The sequence below is a fragment of the Phocoena phocoena genome, chromosome 2 (genome assembly GCF_963924675.1).
Source record: "Phocoena phocoena chromosome 2, mPhoPho1.1, whole genome shotgun sequence".
NCBI lineage: Eukaryota > Metazoa > Chordata > Mammalia > Artiodactyla > Phocoenidae > Phocoena > Phocoena phocoena.
Window position 1 is genome coordinate 95,398,788 of NC_089220.1, and position 16,439 is coordinate 95,415,226.

At 40.8% G+C, this 16,439-nt stretch overlaps 1 protein-coding gene across 1 annotated transcript in view; it reads left to right on the plus strand.

The window, feature by feature from the left end:
- Window positions 1–1,932: 1,932 nt before the first annotated feature.
- TMOD3 (tropomodulin 3) overlaps window positions 1,933–16,439 on the plus strand; it is an 86,909-nt gene continuing 72,402 nt past the window's right edge. Inside the window, exon 1 of the mRNA XM_065901475.1 lies at window positions 1,933–2,033. The gene's annotated coding sequence lies outside the window, so the exon portion shown is untranslated. The remainder of the gene's footprint in view (window positions 2,034–16,439) is intronic.

The following is a 16,439-nucleotide window of genomic DNA, read 5'->3' on the forward strand; positions in this document are numbered from 1 at the left end:
ATTGGAAGGTCAGGGAGGAAATGTGTCATAGTTTAAATCAGTCAGACATTGAATTAAAAGCCCTCTCTGCTTCTTAAAGAGCAAAGCAGAAGAAGCCATATTGCTGTAAAGGAAAGTCCTTCTTAAAATAAACCGTATCTGGATAACCATGGTTCTCTGCTTTGCTTTTTCAGGAACTCTATTTTGTCAGTTTCCCCAGAGGTGTAGCAGGAACTCACAAGAGACTTGCCAGTTAGCATAACACCTATATATTAACTTATAATGAAATACAGATCTACCAAATGAATCCAGATATTCAGCTCATCCAGTCAGAACACCATCTCCCTGGACTGTGTTAGAGAATTTTTTTTTATGTACCTTGGACATGGTCACAGATGATCTTACTTTAAAGACTTTGATGAAATTTAGGAGACAGTCTGATCAACAGTGGAAAGCATGCTAGAATTTAAGTCAGGCTACTTGTACTTCATTTCTAGATCTCCAGTTACTGGCTGTGTGACCTTGCACAGATTACTTAACTTCTCTGGGTCTTAGTTTTCTCATCTGTAGAAATGGAAGATACTACTATATTCTTTGCAGGGTTATTTAGAGGATTGGATGAGATATTATAAAGGGAGTGCTGGCACAGTTCTTGGCGTGGGTTAAATATTCAATAAATATTAGTTGAACCTGAATTCTGTAGGAAATTGCTCTCAGCTATTATCTCCAAGAATATTTGACAAATTGATTCCCACGAAGATGCTATAGAAAATAAGATGCAGTGGCACAAAATTTAATGTTAATTGCCTCCTAAGTGTATTTGCATTTTGGAGGGTTTTTTTTTCCTTTTTTCTCTTTCTTTCTTCTTTTTCCTGAAGAACTCCAAATCATCAGTGATCTTCATTGCTAGAATTAGTGGATGTTAATTGCATGAAATTCCAGGGTGTTTACCTGGGGTGCTCCCTGCTCTGAGGGGAAGAAGTAAATGCCAGGGGAGGCTTAACAATTAGTCGGCTCCCACACTGGGTGTAGCTGGAATGTGTCTCAAGCAGGCACTTCAATCCTCTATCTGGCTGTATTCTTTGAGAAGGCGTATCAAAGCTGAGCATTACCCCGGGGAATGGTTTATTCCTGAAGATCAGGCCAGGAAAATTACCAGTGAGTGATTAAAGGAATGAATGCAAGGCCGTGGCTGTCCCCTATCCTCAGAGCCCTGGACAAAAGGCAGCCATTTCATAGGCCACCCTAGAGCTGCCATCTGAAGCATTCCCGCTGTCTTCCTCTTCGCCTTCAGAATGCCAACCTGCCCCAGTTCCCCACTTTAAGCAGCGCTTCTACTTTTTTCTCCCACTTACATCAGCCCAGTTCCACTGCCTGTCGTGCAGCTTGAAGCTGGAATGCAAAGATGGGATGGGGTGGAAACTGATCGCGGCGACATCACCCCTGGTTGCAAACCTAAGGAAATCACTAGGGCCACTATGCGCTTGAGGTGACATCCGCCTGATTTACGTCCCTCTCGTGGTTGGCCTGTTTCCTTTTCTATCATTTTTTCACGACAAGTTTAAAGGTCTCGATGTTATGTCCTCACATTAGCAACGAAGGGTACAACACAAGTCCTGCCTTGCGTCCCTCTTGACTAAAAGTCAAAGTAAAGAGGAAATCTATACTAAGGAGCCTCTAGCTGCTGTTTATAGCTCCCAAAGGGTGCAAGGTAGATATTTCCAGTAGTAAAGTACGTTTTCTCAGGCTGGTGTAAGGCTTGGTATCCGCAGCCACTTCCAAAGTCCTGCACACAGAAAAGACCAGGGTCTGCGCTGAGCCGCGCCCTCCTCGCTCGAACTACAACTCCCAGGATGCCCCGCGACCGGGGAGTGCGCACGCGCTTAGGCGGCGGAGTGGAAACAGGGCCGTCGAGTTGGGGGAGCTGCCGGCGGTGTATCAGACAACTCCCTGGGAGGCGGCAGCAGGCAGACGGGCGGGTACTGGGAACTGAGCGGCAGGCCGTCCCTGTGGGTCTGTGAAGGACGTCGGTGGCCCTAGCGGGCTCCAGTCAGGTAAGCCAAGCCAGTGCTTTCCAGGAAGTACGTCTGCGGGCGCGGGCAGGGAGTCGCACCGGCCATGGTGGCTGAGGCGGGAGAGGTTGCCTTCCAACTGCCAGGCTGTGATCTCCTTCCCTACCAGTCCCTCTCGGGGAGCGAGGGGACGCTGGGGTCTGCTTCGGGGCTAACGGGCCGGGGTAGGAGCCGTGGGACGCGCTGGGCGTTGCCCGCGGTGGAGGCGCGCGAATCCCGAGTTGCTGATGAATCACACGGGGGCCCGGCCTTGCCGGGTTCGGGACCGGACCCTTCCCCTCCCGGCTGGAGCCTGCGCGGGCCGCGACCGCGCGAGCTCGCGGTGCCTACCCTTTCCACCCCACCGAGGTGTAGCTCTGGGGACTAGCGTCTGAAAAGGTTTTTTTCACCAAGACTCCTTCAAAGGTTTCTGCTGGGTGAAAGTTGCAAAGAAGAAGAGAAAAAAGAAGTAGGGCACACCCTTTTCTTTTTGATTGAAATCTGGCTTGTCTTGCGTTCGCCGTTTTGATCTATCTGCTCTTAGAATAAATTCCTGGCTCTTGCGCAGCACAGCTGGACCCGGCTGTGAAGTTTGTATGTTGGTTTGTTTTGAGGACGTGACTGGGTCGTTATATTTTTGCTTACAGAAATTGGTGTGTTTCCTCTGCAAGCCCGCATTCTGATTACAAACAAATGAGAAACAGCCGCAGGGGGATTTTTGTTCTGGTTTTTGGTTTTTTTATGTTTAGTTAAGAATCATATTTCCAACTTGCCCTTGGCTTCTCTTAAAACCAAAAGTCATCTGGTAATGAACACTGCAGTAAAACTTATCCCAGGAGGTCATACTTGAACAGGAAATAAGCCTGTGGAGATTTAAGTTAGTTATGTGCGGTCTCCCTTGGTTTGTAACATTTTCATGCAGCTCATGTTTCTTTTTCTGAGAATTCCTTCAGATTTATTTTTCAGCAGATTAAATTGATTAATTCATTGGCCTGACCAAAAGTATATTAGGCTTAGAAAAATAGTTTTGTCCAACCTCATTTACCTTTGCCAGTCTCTTCTTCCTAGTCCTAGGCACCTTTTTACCCTATCACTTCTTTAAGAGCCCACAGTCATTTTATTAGAATACTTAGAATCACTTTTCTAACACATTCCTAGGAAAGGAACAAAAAGGGAAACAGTGAGATGCAGCATATTTTGGCTCGTTTAGCTTGCTTGCTTTTGAATCTCTCAGGATTTCTAGTTTGCTCGTCTTTAAAATGAGGTTGTTTGGCCAGATGACCCCAAGATTGTCAGCCCTAGGTATCTGATTGTAAAAATTCATTTGTTTTATTCAGTCAGGAAACACTGGCCACACCTGTCATTCCAAGCCCGGTGCTACGCATGAAGGAACAAAACTGAGTTCTTGAGGGTGTCACTGACCTAATGCTCAATTTCTTTTAATCATGTTGTTATGACTAGTTACAAAGTTTTGTGGTATACCTTCCAGGCCAAATTACTCTCTAATTAATAACTTAACCTAAAGTTAAATACATACAGATCAAATCCAATTACAATGATCAGTTTCCTCTAATCAGAGATTTTTCAATTGTTAGCTACTGGTCCATTTAAATAAAACACAAGTTCAGTACAACAGAAAGGACTTGAATGGTGTAGGTGGTGCTTCTCAAACTTTAACAGCTGTAAATCACCCAGAAACTTGTAGGTTTGAAGTGGGGGCTTGGAATCTGCTGGTCAGAAAGAGAATACTGTAGTTGCAGTGTGAGGCCACACTTTGAATATCAAGGGTTGGGAGATATTTTAAGGTGTTTATAATGACAGTTTAAAGACCAGTGTTGATAAATGCTGGAGAGGGTGTGGAGGAAAGGGAACGCTCTTGCACTGTTGGTGGGAATGTAAACTGATACAGCCACTATGGAGAACAGTATGGAGGTTCCTTAAAAAACTAAAAAGAGAACTACCATATGGCCCAGCAATCCCACTACTGGGCATATACCCTGAGAAAACCATAATTCAAAAAGCATGTACCACAGTGTTCACTGCAGCTCTATTTACAATAGCCAGGACATGGAAGCAACCTAAGTGTCCATCGACAGATGAATGGATAAAGAAGATGTGGCACATATATACAATGGAATATTACACAGCCATAAAAAGAAACAAAACTGAGTTATTTGTAGTGAGGTGGATGGACCTAGAGACTGTCATACAGAGTGAAGTAAGTCAGAAAGAGAAAAACAAATACCATATGCTAACACATATATATGGAATCTAAAAAAAAAAATGGTTCTGAAAAACCTACAGGCAGGACAGGAATAAAGATGCAGACATAGAGAATGGACTTGAGGCCATGGAGAGGGGGAAGGGTAAGGTGGGACGAAGTGAGAGAGTGGCATGGACATATATACACTACCAAACGTAAAATAGATAGCAAGTGGGAAGCAGCCGCATAGCACAGGGAGATCAGCTAGGTGCTTTGTGACCACGTAGAGGGGTGGGATAGGGAGGGTGGGATAGGGAGGGTGGGAGGGAGACGCAAGAGGGAGGAGATATGGGGATATATGTATATGTATAGCTGATTCACTTTGTTATACAGCAGAAACTAACACACCATTGTAAAGCAATTATACTCCAATAAAGATGTTAAAACACACACAAAAAAGACTAGTGTTGATAGCTGTGATATGAGGTGCATAGCAATGGCTTTTTCCAACTCTCAATTTAAAAAAAGTAATACTACTCTAACAAAAAGAATTTCCTTCACAAGTTTTCTTTTTTCTCTTCTTTTGCTCCTTCCCTTCTCCTTTCTCTTTGATGTATCCTCTCAGCTTTTTTTTTTCTCTCCTCCTCTTCCACCCTCAACTGTTTTCATTTACGTTAATTCAGTAATTCAGTAATCCAACTTGTGTTTTGCCCCATCCTGTTCAAGGTATTGTCTTAGGCTCATGGTGAATACAGACATGGAAGACATGGTTTTTGTCTGGGAGCCTACTCCCTCTGAGATTAGGCATGTGTACTTGTTTATAGTTCAGAGCACTGTAAGAGTTGTCTGTAGGGAATAAAATCTTGCAGTAGGAGTTCAGACGGAGAGATCTTCTACAGTTCTCGGGGTAGGAAGCAAGTGAAGTCATCTTTTTCCCACTCATTGGTCGTCTGGTTTTCCCCAGGCTGGACTCTCTGTACTGTTTGAGTGTGTTTATGACATCTACATAGAATATAGTACAATTTCATAAATTAATTTATTTGGAACTTTGAGTGAGCTGGCTATATGAAAATCAGTTAGGTCTGAGCAGTATTCTAGGGAGGATGAGAGGTGGTGAAGATGAAGATAAACCTGGATAGAGGCACGGAGGAGGACTCAGTAAAACAGTAGAAAGGATCTTGGTGGTTTTCAGGTGTCTGTCTGACGTACAGTGCTCTTGTTATTTAGCATGCATTATCTTTTAAAGTTCAAATTAGCTAGAAAATTATGCCAGCTTTTCAATTGTTCTTTTTCCATCCAGAGGTCTTTATTTATTTTTTTAACATCTTCATTGGAGTATAATTGCTTTACAATGGTGTGTTAGTTTCTGCTCTATAACAAAGTGAATCAGCTATACATATACATATATCCCCATATCTCCTCCCTCTTGCGTCTCCCTCCCACCCTCCCTATCCCACCCCTCTAGGTGGTCACAAAGCACCTAGCTGATCTCCCTGTGCTATGCGGCTGCTTCCCACTAGCTATCTATTTTACATTTGGTAGTGTATATACGTCCATGCCCCTCTCTCCCTTCGTCCTAGCTTACCCTTCCCCCTCCGCATATCCTCAGGTCCATTTTCTACATCTGCGTCTTTATTCTGGTCCTGCCCTTAGGTTCTTCAGAATCATTCTTTTTTTTTTTTAGATTCCATATATATGTGTTAGCATATGGTATTTGTTTTTCTCTTTCTGACTAACTTCACTCTGTATGACAGTCTCTAGGTCCATCCACCTCACTACAAACAACTCAATTTCGTTTCTTTTTATGGCTGAGTAATATTCCATTGTATATACATGCCGCATCTTCTTTATCCATTCATCTGTTGATGGACACCTGGGTTGCTTCCGTGTCCTGGCTATTGTAAGTAGAGCTGCAATGAACATTGTGGTACATGCTTCTTTTTGAATTATGGTTTTCTCAGGGTATATGCCCAGTAGTGGGATTGCTGGGTCATATGATACTTATATTTTTAGATTTTTAAGGATCCTCCATACTGTTCTCCATAGTGGCTGTATCAGTTTACATTCCCACCGACAGTGCAAGAGGATTCCCTTTTCTCTACACCCCCTCCAGCATTTATAGTTTGTAGATTTTTTGATGATGGCCATTCTGACTGGTGTGAGGTGATACCTCGTTGTGGTTTTGATTTGCATTTCTCTAATGATTAGTGATGTTGAGCATCCTTTCACGTGTTTGTTGGCAATCTGTATATCTTCTTTGGAGAAATGTCTATTTAGGTCTTCTGCCTATTTTTGGATTGGGTTGTTAGTTTTTTTGATATTGAGCTGCATGAGCTGCTTGTAAATTTTGGAGATTAATCCTTTGTCAGTTGCTTCATTTGCAAATATTTTCTCCCACTCTGAGGGTTGTCTTTTGGTCTTGTTTATGGTTTCCTTTGCTGATGAAAGCTTTTAAGTTTCATTAGGTCCCATTTGTTTATTTTTGTTTTTATTGCCATTTCTCTGGGAGATGGGTCAAAAAGCATCTTGCTGTGATTTATGTCATAGAGTATTCTGCCTATGTTTTCCTCTAAGAGTTTGATAGTGTCTGGCCTTACATTTAGGTCTTTAATCCATTTTGAGTTTATTTTTGTTTATGGTGTTAGGGAGTGTTTTAATTTCATTCTTTTACATGTAGCTGTCCAGTTTTCACAGCACCGCTTATTAAAGAGGCTGTCTTTTCTCCATTGTATATCCTTGCCTCCTTTGTCATAGATTAGTTGACCATAGGTTCATGGGTTTATCTCTGGGCTTTCTATCCTGTTCCATTGATCTATATTTCTGTTTTTGTGCAGTACCCTACTGTCTTGATTACTGTAGCTTTGTAGTATAGTCTGAAGCCAGGGAGTCTGATTCCTCCAGCTCCATTTTTTTCCCTCAAGACTGCTTTGGCTATTCGGGGTCTTTTGTGTCTCCATACAAATTTTAAGATTTTTTGTTCTAGTTCTGTAAAAAATGCCATTGGTAATTTGATAGGGATTGCATTGAATCTGTAGATAGCTTTGGGTGGTATAGTCATTTTCACAGTATTGATTCTTCCAGTCCAAGAACATGGTATATCTTCTTCATCTGTTTGTGTCATCTTTGATTTCTTTCATCAGTGTCTTATAGTTTTCTGAGTACAGGTCTTTTACCTCCTTAGATAGGTTCATTCCTAGGTATTTTATTCTTTTTCTTGCAGTGGTGAATGGAATTGTTTCCTTAATTTCTCTTTCACATCTTTCATTGTTAGTGTATAGGAATGCAAGAGATTTCTGTGCATTAATTTTGTATCCTGCAACTTTACCAAATTCATTGATTAGCTCTAGTAGTTTTCTGGTGGCATCTTTAGGATTCTCTGTGTATAGTATCATGTCATCTGCAAACAGTGACAGTTTTACTTCTTCTTTTCCAATTTCTATTCCTTTAATTTCTTTTTTTCTCTGATTGCCGTGGCTAGGACTTCCAAAACTATGTTGAATAATAGTGGTGAGAGTGGACATCCTTGTCTCGTTCCTGATCTTAGAGGAAATGCTTTCAGTTTTTCACCATTGAGAATTGATGTTTGCTGTGGGTTTGTCGTCTGTGGCCTTTATTATGTTGAGGTAGGTTCCCTCTATGCCCACTTTGTAGAGAGTTTTTATCACAAATGGGTGTTGAATTTTGTCAAAAGCTTTTTCTGCATCTATTGAGATGATCATATGGTTTTTATTCTTCAATTTGTTAATATGGTGTATCACATTGGTTGATTTGCGTGTATTGAAGAGTACTTGCATCCCTGGGATAAATCCCACCTGATCATGGTGTATAATCCTTTTAATGTGTTGTTGGATTCTGTTTGCTAGTATTTTGTTGAGGATTTTTCCATCTATATTCATCAGTGATATTGGTCTGTAATTTTCTTTTTTTGTAATATCTTTGTCTGCTTTTGGTATCAGGGTGATGGTGGTCTCATAGAATGAGTTTGGGAGTGTTCCTTCCTCAGCAGTTGTTTTTTTTTTTTCCTCAGCAGTTTTTTGGAAGAGTTTGAGAAGGATGGGTGTTGGCTCTTCTCTAAATGTTTGATGGAATTCACCTGTGAAGCCATCTGGTCCTGGACTTTTGTTTGTTGGAAGATTTTTAATCACAGTTTCAATTTCATTACTTGTGATTGGTCTGTTCATATTTTCTATTTCTTCCTGGTTCAGTCTTGGAAGGTTATACCTTTCTAAGAATTTGTACCTTTCTTCCAGGTTGTCCATTTTATTGGCATAGAGTTGCTTTTAGTAGTCTCTTAGGATGCTTTGTATTTCTGTAGTGTCCGTTGTAACTTCTCCTTTTTCATTTCAAATTTTATTGATTTCAGTTCTCTCCCTCTTTTCTTGATGAGTCTGGCTAATGGTTTATTAATTTTATCTTCTCAAAGAACCAGCTTTTAGTTTTTTTCATCTGTGCCATTGTTTTCTTTGTTTCTATTTCATTTATTTCTGCTTTGATTTTTATGATTTCTTTCTTTCTACTAAGTTTGGATTTTGTTTGTTCTTCTTTCTCTAGTTCCTTTAGTTGTAAGGTTAGATTGTTTATTTGAGATTTTTCTTGTTTCTTGAGGTAGGATTTTATTGCTCTGAATTTCCCTGTTAGAACTGCTTTTGCTGCATCCCATAGGTTTTGGATCATTGTGTTTTTGTTGTAATTTGACTCTAGGTATTTTATGATTTTCTCTTTGATTTCTTCAGTGATCTCTTGGTTATTAAGTAACATATTGTTTAGCCTCCATGTGTTTGTGTTTTTTACGTTTTTCTCCCTGTAACTGATTTCTAATCTCATAGTGTTGTGGTCAGAAAAGATGCTTGATATGATTTCAATTTTCTTAAATTTACTGAGGCTTGATTTGTGACCCAAGGTGTGATCTATCCTGGAGAATGTTCTGTGTGCACTTGAGAAGAAAGTGTAATCTACTCTTTTTGGACGGAATGTCCTATAAATATCAATTAAATCTGTCTGGTCTGTTGTGTCATTTAAAGCTTCTGTTTCCTTATTAATTTTCTGTTTGGATCTGTCTGTTGGTGTAAGTGAGTTGTTAAAGTCCCCCACTATTATTGCATTACTGTTGATTTCCTCTCCTATATCTGTTAGCAGTTGCCTTATGTATTGGGGTGCTCCTATGTTGGGTGCATATATATTTATAATTGTTATATCTTCTTCTCGAATTGATCCCTTGATCATTATGTAGTGTCCTTCCTTGTTTCTCATAACAGTCTTTATTTTAAAGTCGACTTTATCTAATATGAGTATTGCTACTCCAGCTTTCTTTTGATTTCCATTTGCATGGAATATCTTTTTCCATCCCCTCACTTTCAGTCTGTATGTGTCCCTAGGTCTGAAGTGGGTCTCTGGTAGACAGAATATATATGGGTCTTGTTTTTTTATCCATTCCGTGAGCCTGTGTCTTTTGGTTGGAGCATTTAATCCCTTCATATTTAAGGTAATTATTGATATGTATGTTTCTATTCCCATTTTCTTAATTGTTTTGGTTTTGTTATTGTAGGTCTTTTCCTTCCCTTGTGTTTCTTTCCTAGAGAAGTTCCTTTAGCATCTGTTTTAAAGCTGGTTTGGTGGTGCTGAATTCTCTTAGCTTTTGCTTGTCTGTAAAGGTTTAAATTTCTCTGTTGAATCTGAATGAGATCCTTGCTGGGTAGAGTAATCTTGGTTGTAGCTTTTTCTCTTTCATCACTTTAAATATGTCCTGCCAGTCCCTTCTGGCTTGCAGAGTTTCTGCTGAACTCGCCTCTCCCACCTCAGAGGCACAGGCCTGACAGCCAGCTGGAGCACCAACACCCTATCAGCCACATGGCCAGATATGTGGGGAGTTTCTTGCCTTTTGGGAAGTCTTAGGTCTTCTGCCAGCATTCAGTAGGTTTTCTGTAGGAGTTGTTCCACATGTAGATGTATTTCTGATGTATTTGTGGGGAGGAAGATGATCTCCATGTCTTACTCCTCCGCCATCTTGAAGGTCTCCCCTTCAGTTGTTCTTAAATTTAAATATATATGACTCTGACTTGATAAAAATAGTTGAGAGCCTTTTTCTTTAGGCTGTGATAGTGGTCAAAGCACTATTGTCCTTCCTTGCTGACATTCGATTTACATGCCTTACTCTTTCTCAGTCATTTTTATATCTGACCCTCTAAAATGACAACTATAAAATCATTGGGAGGAAAATGGTAAAGAAAACAAAATTCTACTGAACTTCTCATAGTCCATTAGGTATGTATTGAAATTGTGAAGAATCAAACTTGATTTGCCATTTATGAAAAATTCAACATTAACAGATACAATTATATCTATCTACCTATGTACATCTGTAATCCATTAGGTGATTTGCAATACTGAAGGAATAGAGATGTCAGTAATCCAAAGTGGAAAGTAATTGAACATGTGGAGGGTGGTATTCTAGAATTTCATTTGAAACAAAATCATTATATCTTTTTTTTTTTGCGATACGTGGGTCTCTCACTGTTGTGGCCTATCCCATTGCAGAGCACAGGCTCTGGACGCACAGGCTCAGCGAGCCTGCTCCACGGCATGTGGGATCCTCCCGGACCGTGTCCTCTGCATCGGCAGGCGGACTCCCAACCACTGCGCCACCAGGGAAGCCCTAAAATCATTATATCTTGAAGCAGAGTGCTACTTTGTATTGTTTTACTGAGGTGTAATTAACATTCAGTAAAATGCACATATTGTAAGTGTCCAGTTCAAGGCATTCTGCCAATTTTATACACTGTAACTTCTACCAAAAGAGATAGAAAATATTTTTATCACCATAGAAACTACCCTCATGCCTCTTTCCAGCCATTTTCCTCACCCACCCTCCGAAAGGTTACCACTTTCTTACTCTGTATTTCTGACACCATAGGTTTGTTTTGCTTAGTCTTGGACTTGACATAAATAGAATCATACAGTAGTATGTGCTTTTTAGTGTCTGCCTCTTTCCTGTAACATGATGTTTCTGAGATTTGTCTGTGTTGTGTGTATCAGTCGTTTGTTCTCTTTTATTGAGGAATAGTATTCCATTGTATGAATATACCACAATTTGTTTATCTCATTTCTTATTTTTAAAAAAAATTTATTTATTTATTTTTTAGTTTTGGCTGCGTTACGTGTTTGTTGCTGTGTGCAGGCTTTCTCTAGTTGTGGTGAGCGGGGGTTTCTCTTTGTTGTGGTGCGCAGCCTTCTCGTTGCAGTGGCTTCTCTTATTGCAGAGCATGGGCTTTAGGCACGTGGGCTTCAGTAGTTGTGCCTCCTGGCTCTATAGTGCAGGCTCAGCAGCTGTGGCGCATGGGTTTAGTTGCTCCACGGCATGTGGGATCTTCCCGGACCAGGGCTGAAACCCGTGTCCCCCACATTGGCAGGCGGATTCTTAACCACTCCGCTCTCAGGGAAACCCTACACAATTTTTAAAAAATTTTGTTTATTTGGCCGCACCAGGTGTTAGTTGCGGCACGCGGGATCTTCGTTGCCATGTGCAGGATCTTTTGGTTGCGGCATGCAGGATCTTTAGTTGCTGCATGTGAACTGTTAGTTGCTGCAAGTGGAATCTAGTTCCCTGACCAGGGATCGTACCAGGCCCCCTGCATTGGGAGCACAGAGTCTTAGCCCCTGGGCCACTAGGGAAGTCCCCAAATTTTAATTTTTAATGTTGCCAAATTTTAGTGCTGTCAGCCTTTTTTATTTTAGCTATACTAGAGGATGTAAAATGGTACCTCATTATGGTTTTAAGTTGCATTTTCCTGACGATTAAGGACGTTGAATGCTTTATCATGTGCTAATTAGCTATCCTTTATTTTCTTTTGTGAAGCATCTATTCAAGTCTTTTGCCTGTTTTTTTCATTGGGTGGTTCATCTTTTTATTGTTGTTTGCAGGAGTTCTTTATATATTCTGAGTACAGGTCTTTTGTCTGGTACGTGTGTTGGAGATTTTTTTTAACCTAGGCTTTGGCTTTTCTATTTATTTTCTTAATGATGTGATGAGCAGAAATTTTTTATGGAGTCATTTTATTAACTTTTAATTTTATGGTTAGTGTTTTTTTATGCCAATCCCCAGGGTTGCAAAGCTTTCTTTAAAAAAAGCTTTTCTTGGGCTTCCCTGGTGGCACAGTGGTTGAGAGTCCACCTGCCGATGCAGTGGACACGAGTTCGTGCCCTGGTCTGGGAAGATCCCACATGCCGCGGAGCAGCTGGGCCCGTGAGCCATGGCCGCTGAGCCTGTGCGTCCGGAGCCTGTGCTCCTCAACGGGAGAGGCCACAATAATGAGAGGCCCGTGTACCGCAAAAAAAAAAAAAAAAAAAAAAAAGCTTTTCTTCTTTAAAGCTTTCTTTTTCTAGGTTTTAGATCTTTGTTCCATCTCAGATTAATTTTTGTGTTATGATGGGAGGTAGGGGTTTAGGTTTATTTTCCTTTCATACAGATATCCATTCGTTGCAGCAACATAGGTTAAAAAATCCTTGCCATTAGATTGACTTGGCAACTTAATTGAAAATAAGATGAGCTACTTTGTAATTTAGTTTTGCTTATATTGTCAGTTTCTTAATAAGGGTCCTGTATCTTTAAAACAAACAAAGCAATAACTTTTATGCACCTCTTCCATACTGCAGCTAGACTGAGATTGATCTAGGGCTAGTTACCATGTATTTCCTGATGGAGGTGCTATTAATGAATTTGAATTTTATTTTATTTATTTTTTGGCCACACCACGGGGCATGTGGGATGTTAGTTCCCGATCCCTGCGCCCCCTGTAGTGGAAGCACAGAGTCTTATCCACTGGACCTCCAGGGAAGTCCCTAAGTTTTAATTTTAAATGGCTTTTCTGTTGGTTGAGTTAATGGAGCTGATCTCAGTTCAGTAGAAGTTGCACCCTGAGCAAGCTATAGAGAGCTTAATATTTTCCTGTTTATTGACTTGGTCAAAATAGATGTAGATATATATATACATATAAAACCCATGCATTTTAGTTTTCATCTTTCTACTGCACTACTCCAGTCCAATCCTTTTTTTTGCGGTACGCGGGCCTCTCACTGTTGTGGCCTCTCCCGTTGCGGAGCACAGGCTCTGGACGTGCAGGCTCAGTGGCCATGGCTCACGGGCCCAGCCGCTCTGCGGCATGTGGGATCCTCCCGGACCGGGGCACGAACCCGTGTCCCCTGCATTGGCAGGCAGACTCTCAACCACTGCGCCACCAGGGAAGGCCCAGTCCAATCCTTTTTGACACAGTTCCTGAATTTGTCTTGGAACAGTTTCTAAGGAGACGGGTTGGTTCTTTTTTCTTCCAGATTTTATTGACTGATAACACAATACAATTATAACATTTTTAAAAGAACGTCAGCTTAACCATGTTACTCTAATGTAACTGTTTCATTTTTCCTCATTTCCTTCCAGGCTTTGTTCATCCACATACCTATTTTTGTATGGTTGAAATCATAGTGTACATGTGCTTTTCTGTGATAACCAGTGGACATCGTGTTCTGTATGTGGGTCACCCTTGTTAGTAAAGATAAATAAAGCTGGAGATGGAGATGAGACCCCTAGGGGACTTAGCAGTGGGAAATGTTGAATCCAAAGCTTAATTAAAATTGAAGTCGAACAAAGTAAAGATTTTCAAAGACAGGGTTACCCTTCCATGGAAATGCAGGACAACTTTGGTTTCCTTATTCTCTCTCTCTCTCTGTCTCTTTTTTTTAATGTATAACAGCTTTATTGAAATGTAATTCACATATACAATTCACCGATTTACAGCGTACAAGAAAATGGATTTCAGTATATTCACAGTTGTGCAACCATCACCACAGTTCATCTTGGAACATTTTCATCACACCAGAAAGAAACCCCTGGGACTTCCCTGACAGTCCAGTGGTTAAGACTCCAAGCTCCCAATGTAGGGGGAGTGGGTTTGATCCCTTGTCGGGGAACTAAGATCCTACATGCCACGTGCCGTGGCCAAATAAATAAATATCAATAAATTAAAAGAAAAGAAAAGAAATTAACCCCCTTGACCATTAACAGTCACTACCTACTTCCTCCCAACACCCCTAGCCATAGGCAACCATTCTGCTTTTTGTCTCTATGAATTTGCCTATTCTGGACATTTCATATAAATGGAATCATACAATATATAGTCTTTTGTGACAGGCCTCTTTCACCATTATACTCTTATAGTTTGCTCTGAGAATCATATTACGAGGTAGGTTCCTCCACAGATATGCACACTTTTTGACCTGTAGAGAGGTACACTCCCTTTGGTACATATGTTCAAACACTTACACCTACTCACTAAGGGAGGAACACAAATACACCAAGATGAACTTACAAACTAAGGTAATTCATACATGGAGATAACCCTTTACAAATAAATAGTTTCATATCTGGGCATATCTAAGCACTAATATCACTACACGTACACACATGTGAACACAACTCCTGAAGCGTATGTGAGAAAATGGGTGAGGATATGATAAACTGGGAGGAAAAGAGGCCTGAGTGGACAAGAGTGAATGAGAGTGTGATGGCAAGTTGTGTTTATTTCAAAGTGTATTCTCCTGGTGTTTAAAACACTTTCTAGAGCTCTTCATCTTTTAAACCAGTAGCAATTGTCTGATATGTTTGTATTGTTTAATATGTGTATAGACTTGTAGGAAAGATTGTTGAATTAGCTTATTATATAGCAGTCCTTTTGAGCAGGATGTTATTAACTGTAAAGTAGGGGATTTGCACATGGAAAAGTATAACCAACAAAATATTTTAGTTCCCTGGGTGTGGTGTTATCATTTTAATGAGGAGTTGTTAAGGAATATTTCCTTGATATGCATACCAGTGAAAAGAGGATACACTGTAATGTATACAAACGTATACATTATAAGTCTGACATCTTCAGGCAACCCTTACCCTGGAGCAAGCGTGGCAAGATTTGATATAACCCCAGGATTTATTTTTGTTTATGGTGGGCAGTTATTAACCCAAGTTAGTATTCTTAAAGAATTGTTCCTTTTTTTTCTTTCTTTTGTCTTTAATGGCCACTGGGATGCTTGCTTGGCTTGAGGGTGGGATTAGCGGGTGGGGTGGGTTTAGAGGGGTGGGGAGATGGGGAAGAAAGTTTAATTTGATTGGCAAATATCAATAAATGATCATTTAAAAGTCAGCCCCCCACTTTTTTTCCACTCCTTTGTCCCAAAGATCTACAGTTTCTTAGAGAAAATCACAGAACCATACACAGAAATGCACGACAGATTTGCACATTTTTATCTCTGCAAAGCCTTCTGTGCAGCTCGGCCCTTCTGTCAGCTATCAGCACACCCTCTACACCTGCTTTTTCTTTGCCACTTTTCTGGAGCCCCCCCTTACTCCTCGTCAGATGATCTCACTTCGTACTCTCCTAAGATATCAGACGACATCACAAGTGAACTGCTGGATATAGTTTGCTCCCCACCACAGGACAGCCCTTGTCACTGCATTCAGCTTCTTAGTTAGCCTTCCCATCTGCCATGTCCTCTTTTCCCACTGCCAGATAGGAATTCTGGCTTATAACTCCTTTTGAATGGGATACCAGGGGAGCCTCTTCAAAGAAATGTTCTAACTGGTCCCTGAAAGGTGTGAAAGAATTTGAACATGAAAAAAATGTAGAAAAGGATATTTCACATGTAACGAACAGTGTAGTCTGAGGGCTGGAGGCAGAAGAGCCAGGAACTGTATTTACTTCTTTGGCTATGATCCAGGGTGTGTGAAGGTCATGCCTTCCCCTTTACTTGACTTTTCTTCCTCTTTTCCCTGGCTCCCTTCCCATCCTCCTTCCACCCCTTTTTAGCATGTCCTTTGATGTCTTTGCTTAGATATTGCTCCTCCCCACTTCTCTCTGGCTAAATCTATCCTTCCCTGACCACCCATAGCGATCTCTGAACTTCTGTATCACTAATTGCCGGTCCCATTCTTTTGTCAGTTAAATATGTATTGCCTTGATTTAAAAGGGAAAAAAAAAGCTTTATGTGCATGTCTCATTTTCCCAAATAGAGTTTATTAATCAAGGTTCTTAGGTCTCAGGGAACACCACCCATTTAAGCTAGGCTACTAGAAGATATGGCAGCAGGGCTGGGAGTTGTAGTGGGTTTTTACCCTGTTAAGGCAGCTGTGCTCCTTAAAATGAACTACAGCTGGAACCCAGAGC